This window comes from Pongo pygmaeus, chromosome 7, assembly GCF_028885625.2.
Source record: "Pongo pygmaeus isolate AG05252 chromosome 7, NHGRI_mPonPyg2-v2.0_pri, whole genome shotgun sequence".
Classification (NCBI taxonomy): domain Eukaryota; kingdom Metazoa; phylum Chordata; class Mammalia; order Primates; family Hominidae; genus Pongo; species Pongo pygmaeus.
The window spans coordinates 62,659,222-62,668,523 of NC_072380.2; the positions used below are offsets into that span (position 1 = coordinate 62,659,222).

The following is a 9,302-nucleotide window of genomic DNA, read 5'->3' on the forward strand; positions in this document are numbered from 1 at the left end:
CCTTCATATATGCAGGTTCTACATCCCCCCGTACTGTATTTTCTATGCCTTGACTGGTTGAATACACCCATGCTAAACCACAGATAGGGAGAGCTGTCTGTAGACCTAACAGACATATACAGAATATTCCACTCAACAACAGCAAAATATACAGTCTTCTCAAGTGCACATGCTACATTTCTCAGGAGAGACCACATCTTAATTAATTTGAAAAAGAAAGTCTAAATCGTATACAATATCTCCTTTTACTTCAATGGCATAAAACTAAATATCAAAAACTAAAAGAAAAACTGGAAAATTCACAAGTGTGTGGAAATTTAAACAACATACACTTGGAAAAAAATGACAATGAATAAAATGATAAATCAAAAAATAAATTAGAATAAAATTAAATTTACATTTTCATAAAAGATACACTTAGAATAAAATGAATAAGATATCAAACTTATAGAATGCAATGAAAGCAAACTCACAAGGAAATGTATAGCTTTATACAGTTATATTTGTAAAGAAGAAAGATTTAAAATCAATAATTTATGAACTTCAAGGAACTCAGAAAAAACAAACTAACCATGAGGCCAGTATAAGAAAGTAAATTATAAAATATTAGAGTAGGAAAAAAGAGAAAAAGAATAGAACAATAGAAAAAATCAACAAAACCAAAAGTTGATTCTTTCAGAAGATTAACAAAGCTAACAAAACTTTAATTGTACTTGATGAGCAGGAAAAGAGAAAAATTTCAAATTAGTAAAATAAAAAGTGAAAGTGGAGACATTACAACAGTATGTAGGAGTCTACTGTAAACAATTGCATCCTAAAAAATTAGATAACCTAGACAAAGTGGACAATAATCTAGAAATATACAAATTATCAGGATTGACTGAAGAAGAAATAAAAAATCTGAACAGATCTATAAGGAGTAAAGAGATTGAATTGGTAATAAAAAAAAAAGAAAATCGAATTCTACCAAATATTAAAAACAGAATTAACAACAACCCTCAAACTGTTACAAAAATAGAAGAGGAAGCAGTTTTAATACATCTTATGAGGCCAGCATTCCCAGACACCAAAGCCAAAGACATCACAATAAAAGAAAACTATAAGCAAATATCCCTTAAACATATAGAAAAATATCCTCAATAAAATATTAGCAAACTGAGTACAACTGCATATACAAATTTATATACCATTAACAAGAATGATTTAGGAATACAAGTGCAGTTCACCATGCAAATTAATCATGTAACACACCACATTAACAGAACAAAGGGGAAAAATATATTATCATCTCTATGGATGCAGGCAAAGCATCTGACAAACTCCATCATCCTTTTATGATAAGACACTGTACAAAGTAGAAAAAATAGAATAGAATTTCCTCACCTGATAAAGTGTACTTATGAAACGCTACAACCTAGTATCATTCTTAATGATGAAAGACCAAAACTTTTCTAAGATCAGGAACATGGCATACTTGACTTATTTTACCACTTCTGTTCAAGTATTAAATTGTACTAGTTTTTGACAATGCAATTAAGCATAATGAAAATATAAAAGGCATAAATATTGAAAAAGAAAAACTAAAATGGTCTTTCTTTATAAATGATGTTATTCTATATAAAGAAAATACTGAATAATATATATACACAACTATTAAATGTAATAAATGACTTTAGAAAAGTTACAGGATACCACATCAATGAATAAATATCATTGCATTTTTAGATACTGCCAATCAACCATCTATAAATAAATTAAGAAAACAATTACACATTCAATAGAATTCAAAATAATAAAATACAAATAAGTTTAACCAAAGGGGTGTAATATTTGCACACTGACAACTGCAAAATATTACTAAAAGAAATCTAAAAATTCCTAAGTAAATGGAAAGCCATCTTGTGTGCATGGATTAGAAGACTTTATATGGTCATGATTGAAATACTCTTCAAAGAAATCTTCAGATGCATCTCAATTCTTAACAATATCCTAATGGCCACTCTCTGTCTCTCTTTCAGAAATGAAAAAGCCAATACTAATATTTCTATAGGATTGCTAGTGCTGCTGACTAGCTAAAATAATCTTGGGGAAAAAAAAAGAACAAAGTTGAAGGCAGGAATAATACCACAAATGTCAAGAATATTATTAAAAAGCTACGAAGCAAGAGAAGCAGAGTAGTACCGGCATAATAACATTCATATAAAAAAAGGGAGTAGAATCGAGTGTGCAGAAATAAGTTTATACCATTGTGGCCAACTTATCTTTGACAAGAATGCTAACTCCAAGAACTGTGAAAGAAAAATAGCCTCTTCAATAAACAGTGCTAAGAAAATGAAATACCCAAATACAAAAGAATGAAGTTGCACTCCTCTCTCTCAATGTACACAAACATTAACTCAAAAAGGTCAAAGATGTAAATGTAAGAGCTAAAACTATCTTACTCTTAGAAGAAATCATAGAGGTTTCATTTTGGCAGTGACATCAAAATCATGAGAAACAAGAAAAAATATATTAATAAGACAGAGTAAAAAATTTTAAAAATAGTTTATTCATAAAATGGTATCAGAAAAGTAAAAACCATACAAAATGTGAGAAAATATTTACAAATCAAATATCTGACATGGCTCTAATATTTAGAATATACAAGAAACTCATTGCTCAACAACACAAAGACAAACAACTCAGTAAAGGCAATGAGTGAAAGTCTAGAGAGACATCTCACTAAAGAAGACACATAGCAAATAAACATGAAAAGATCTTCAAAATTATATATCATCATAGAATTGTGGATTAAAACAATGAAATACCAATAGATACCTGTTCTGATATCTATAATACAAAACACTGACAATACTAAATGCTGATGTGGATTTGGAGCAACTGGAACTCTCATTTATTGCAGGTGGAAGTGTAAAATGGTAAGCCACTTTGGAATACCATTTGTAAGTCTCTTACATAGCTATACATAATCTTATCCTAAGATTCAGTATTTGTACTCCTTGGAATTTACTCAAATGAATAGAAAACTTATGTCCACACAAAAACCTGCACATGGACGTTTATACTATCTTTAGTCACAATTGCCAATACTTGAAAGCAACCTAGCTGTCCTTCAATATGTGAATGGATAAATAAACTGTACTATACCTGTGCAATAGAATATTATCCAGTGATGAACAGAAATGAGCTACCAAGCTATAGAAAGACATAGAGGAACCTAAAATACTGTTAAGTGAAAGAAGCCAATTAAATGAAAGAAGACAGTCTGAAAAGGCTAACACTGTATGGTTTCAACTACAAGGCAATCTAGGAAAGGCTAAATTGTAGAGAGTAAAAACATCAGTAGTGGCCAGAGCTTTGGGATAGGAAGAATGAATAGGTGGAGCACAGGTAATTTTTAGTTTGATTAATTTTGTGTGATACTGTAATGGTGGAAACACAATATTATGCATTCATCAAAACCTATAGCACTATACAACACAGAGTGAAACCTAATTTGAACTATGCACTTTAATTAAAATCACATATTTGTATTGGTTTATTAGTTGTAACAAATGTACCACACTAATACTAGATGGTGGTAATAGAAGAGATTGTGTGCAGTGGGTAGACAGGTTGCCAAGGAGAGGCAATATGGGAACTTTCTGCACCTTCTGCTCAAATTTTCTGCAAATGTAAAAATGCTACAAAAAATAAAGTGTATAAATTTAAAAAACAACACACACACACACAAACCTATGGAGGAAAAAAGAATGACCAATGTTTTATCATTTAACTGTGTATTGCAGGTATTAACTAATGCAATAAAGTAAAAGAAATCAACTGGAGGCATCAAAAACTGAAAAAAAATAAAAAGTATCTTTTAATACATGTCAACTGAAGGTATTTATTGGTAAAAATATTTAAATCAATGTTTTTAAATCCCGTTTAATCATTCTATGGCTCTACCTACAAAATGATGATGTGGGCAGTGAAACTGTCATCACAACAACCTTTCTGTAATTGTAACCCTAGAAAGAAGCCCACTATCCTTAATTTTGGATGACAAAAGTTATCTCAAACAAGGAATAAAATATTTTCAAAAACATGTTGTCAGGCTTTGATTATGGTCAGATTTCTACACATGCTGTAAAAACACATGAGATTATTAGAATTTTTTTTTTTTTTTTTGAGATGAAGTCTCATTCTTGTCACCCAGGCTGGTGTGCAATGGCACAATCTCAGCTCACTGCAACCTCCACTTCCTGGGTCAGTCTCTCGAGTAGCTGGGATTCCAGATGCCGCCACCACACCTGGCTTTTATATATATATATATATATATATATATATATATTTTTTTTTTTTTTTTTTTTTTAAGTAGAGACAGGGTTTCACCATGGTGGCCAGGCTGGTCTCAAATTCCTGACCTCAGGTGATCTGCCCGCCTCAGCCTTCCAAAGTGCTGGGATTACAGGTGTGAGCCACAGTGCCTGGCCAGAATTTCTTTGAAAACTCATACAAGTAATGTTTCTTAACCAAAATAAAATAATGTAGAATAATAAAATTGACTTTCCCTAAGGAAGATGAACTACCCTTTTTGTCTTTTTGTTTTTTTCAATATTTTTTGTGTTAGATTCAGTGAGTATGTGTGCAAGTTTATTAGATGGATATATCGAGTGATGCTGGAGTTTGAGCCTCTAATGATTCCATTGTCCAAGTAATAAACATAATACCCAATAGGTAGTTTTTAAAACCTTGCCTCACCACCCTCTCTCTCCCCTTTTGGAGCTTCCAGTGACTATCATTCTCATCTTTCTGTCCATGTGTATACAATATTTACCTCCCACTTACAAGTGAGAATGTGTAGTATTTGGTTTTCTGTTCCTATGTTAGTTTGCTTAGGTTAAACACAAAAACACAAAACCAGCTGCATCTATGCTGCTGCAAATGACATGATTTTGCTTTTCTTATGTCTGTATAGGGTTCTATTGTGTGTATGTACCATATTTTCTTTATTCACTCCACTGTTGTTGGGCATATACGTTGATTCCATGTGTTTGCTATTGTGAATAGAGCAATAAACATACGAGTGCAGGTATCTTTTTGCTAAAATAGTTTATTTCCCTGTTATATAGCCAGTAATTGTATTGCTGAGTCAAGTAGTAATGGACCCAGCAATCCAGTTACTCTTTATGGTTCTATCAAAAATCTCCAAACTGCATCCCACAGGGGGTGAACAAATTTTCATTCCCACCAAGAATATATGAGTGTCCCCTTTTCTCCACAGCCTCACCAACATTTCTTATTTTTCAATTTTTTTATTTTTTATTGTTTATTTTTAGAAGGAGTCTCACTCTGTCACCCAGGCTGGAGTGCAATGGTGTGGTGTTGGCTCACTGCAGCCCTTGCCTCCCAGGTTCAAGCGATTCCCCTGCCTCAGCCGCCCAAGTAGCTGGGACTACAGGTGCGTGCCACCACACCCAGCTAATTGTTGTATTTTTAGTAGAAACGAGATTTCACTATGTTGGCCAGGCTGGTCTCGAACTCCCGACTTCATGATCTGCCCACCTCAGCCTCCCAAAATGCTGGGATTACAGACGTGAGCCACCGCAACTTTTTAACAATAGCCATTCTGCCTGGTGTGAGATGATATCTCATGATGGTTTTGATTTGCATCTCTCCAATGATTAGTAATGTTGAGCATTTTCTATATGTTTGTTTACCACATGTATGTTTTCTTTTGAGTAGTGTCTATTCATGTCTTTTGACCACTTTTTAATCAGGTTTTTATTTTCTTGTTGATTTAAGTCCTTTATAGATTCTGGATATTAGTTCTTTGTTGTATGCATTCCCTAGGTTTCGTTAGAAATTTTATAATTTGAGGTCTTACATTTAACTCTTCAATCCATCTTGAGTTAATTTTTGCCTAAAGTGAGAGGCAGGGAGCAGATTTTATTCTTCTGCATCTGGTCAGCCAGTTTCCCAGCACCATTTAATAAATAGGGTATCTTTTCCACATTATTTATTTTTGTTGATTTTTCCAAAGATGGTTTGGTTGGAGAGTTGTTGCTTTGTTTCAGGGGTCTCTATTCTGTTCCATTTCTCTATCTGTCCACTTTTGTATCAGTACCATGATGCTTTGATTACTGTAGTTGTGTAGAATAGTTCAATGTCAAATAATTTGATGCCTTTGGCTTTACACTTTTGACATTAGATTGCCTCAGCTACTCAGACTGTTTTGATTCCATATAAATGTTAGGTTGTTTTTAATTCTGTAAAAACTGACATTATTAGTTTGATAAGAATAGTGTTGATTCTGTATATTGCTTTCAGCTGTATGAACATTTAATAATATTGATTCTTCCAATCCATTTGCATGAAATGATTTTTCATTTGTTTGTGTCATCTGTGATTTCTTTCAGCAGTGTTTGTTTTGTAGTTCTCCTCATAGAGATGTTGCATCTCCTAGGTTAGATGTATTCCTGGGTACTTTTTTCTAGCTATTATAAATAGGACTGCATTCTTAATTGGGTTCTCAGCTTGAATATAACATTCAAGCTTATAATAAGCTAATTACAAGTGGTATATACTTATAACAAGTGTATAGAAATACCACTTATTTTTGTGAGCTGATTTTGTATCCTGAGACTTTGTTGAAATCATTTATTAGATTTAGGAGTCTTTTGGTAGAACTTTTAGGATTTTCTAGGTATAGAATCATATCATCAGTAAAGAGAGATAATTTGACTTTCTCTTTTCTTATTTTGATGCTTCTATTTTTTTCTGTTTTCTGATTGCTCTGGCTGGGTCTACCGGCAATATGTTGAACAGGAGTGGTGATATAGACATTCTTGTCTTGCTCCAGTTCTTAAGAGGAATGCTTCCAGCTTTTGTTCATTCAGTATGATGTTGGCTGTGGGTTTGTCATAAATGCCTCATTATTTTTAGGTATGTTCCTTCAATGCCTGGTTTGTTGTGGGTTTAATCATGAAGGGATATGTGATTTTGTTTAATGTTTATTCCATGTCTATTGCGATGTTCTTATGATTTTTGTTTTTAAATCTGTTTATGTGGTGAATCACATTTATTAATTTGCATATATCGAAATATCCTTGCATTTCAAGAATAAAGCCCACTTGAATGTGGTGAATTAACTTTTTGATGTGCTGTTGGATTCAGTTTGTCAGTATTTTTCGAAGATTTCTCCTGTGTTAATCTGAAATATTGGTCTATAGTTTTCTTTTTGTTGTGTCTTTGACCGATCTTGATATCATATGATACTGGTTTTGTTGAATGAATTAGGGAAGAGTCCTTCCTTCTCAATTTTGTTGAATAATATTAGTAGGACGGGTACCAGCTCTTCTTTGTACATCTGATAGAATTTGGCTGTGAATAAAGCTAATACACAAGGCTTTATTTGGCTTGTAGGTTTTTATTACTGATTCAATTTCACTATTATTCTGTTTGAGATATCAGTTTCTTCCTAGTTTAATATTGGGGGGGGGCATGTGCACCTAAGAATTGATCCATTTCCTTTAGATTTTCTAGTTCGTGCACATAGAGGTACCTGGTAGGTCTCTGAGGATGTTTTGTATTTCTGTGAAATCGATTGTGATGTAACCTTTGTCATGTCTGATTCTGCTTATTTGGATCTTTTCCTTTATTGTTTGTTAATCTAATTGCTTGCAGTCTATAAATCTTATTTATTCTTTCAAAAAACAGAGTTTTCATTTTATTTATCCTTTGTATTTTTTTGATATAAGTTTCATTTAGTTCTGCTCTTATTTTAGTTATTTCTTTTATTCTGATAGTTTTGGGTTTAGTTCGTTCTTGTTTTTCTAGTTGCTTTAGGTGTGACGTTAAGTTGTGAATTTGAGATCTTTCTATCTTCTTGATGTGGTCGTCTAGACCTATAACTTTCCTCTTAAGACTGCTTTTGCTGCATACCAGAAGATTTTGTAAGTTGTTTCTGTATTTGCATTTGTTTCAAATAAATTTTTCTATCTCTGCTTTAATTTTGTTATTTATGCAAAAATCACTCAGGAGTAAATTGTTTAGTTTCCATGTATTTGTGGTTTTGAAAGTTCCTCTTGTTATTGATTTCTATTGTCATTCCAGTAGAGTCTGAGAAGATGCTTGACATAATTTCAATTTTTCAAATTTGTTGAGACTTGCTTTATGACAGATCATGTGGTAAATTTTAAAGAATATTCCATGTGCAGATAAGAAGAAGGTATATTCTGTGGTTGTTGGATGGATAATTCTATAGATGCCTGTTAGGTCCAAATGGTCAAGTCTCAAATTAAAGTCCAGAATTTATTTGTTAGTATTCTGCCTTGATAATCTGTTTAATGCTGTTAGTGGGGTGTCAAAGTATCCCACTATTATTGCGTGCCTATCAAAGTCTTTTGTCCAGAGATAATTGTTTTATGAATCTGTGTGCTTTGATGTTAGGTGTGTAAATATTCAGGAGAGTTAGGTCTTCTTGAATTGAACCCTGTATCATCATGTAATGCCCTTATTTGTCCTTTTTTTACTGTTGTTGGTTTAAATCCTATTTTATCTGATAGAATAATAGTGACCCCTGCTCTTTTTTGTTTTCCATTTGTCTGCTATGGAAAACAAAAGTAAATCGTTTTCCATTTCCATCTCTCTACTTTGAGCCTTTGGGTATTATTACATGTGAGATGGATCTCTTGAAGATAGCAGAAGAATGGGTCTTGTTTTCTAAATACAATTTGCCACTCTGTGTCTGTTAAGTGGAGTGTTTGGGCCATTTATATTCAAGATCAATATTAACATGTCAGGTTTTATTTCTGTCATGGTGTTGTTAGCTGTGTGTTTTGTAGTCTTGATAGTGTAGTTGCTTTACAGGGTCTCTGGGCTATGTGCTTGCATGTGCTTTTATGGTAGCAAGTACTAGTACTGTTCTTTCATTTCCATGTTTAGAACTCTTAATCTCCTGGGATTGTGTCTGGAGAGTGCCCAGTATTCTGCCACCTTCAGAAGGAAGGGAAAGCAAACCTTCACGAAAGCAGAGGCATTCATTCCATTCCCAGCTTGCTCCAGATCTGGCAATTGGAAGACATTCTGCAACAGTGTCAAATCAGATGAACAAACAAAAAAGAACTCCCTTAAGTATCTCTTATAGAGCCAGTCTGTTAGTGATAAATTCCCTTAGCAATTGTTTCCCTGAGATATACTTTATTTCTCTTTTGTTTATAAAGCTTAATTTGGTGGGATATCAAATTCTTAGCTGGCATATCTTTTCTTTAAGAATGTTAAAATGGGCCACCAGTCTCTTCTGGCTTGTAAGTTTTTCT

General features: G+C 33.1%; 1 non-coding gene across 1 annotated transcript; it reads left to right on the forward strand.

Annotated features, from left to right (window-relative positions):
- The first annotated feature begins 8,935 nt into the window (after positions 1-8,935).
- On the forward strand, positions 8,936-9,080 carry LOC129043310 (small nucleolar RNA SNORA7). The gene has a single exon (XR_008504402.1). It is a non-coding gene; the product is annotated as a small nucleolar RNA SNORA7 (small nucleolar RNA).
- The last annotated feature ends 222 nt before the right edge of the window (positions 9,081-9,302 follow it).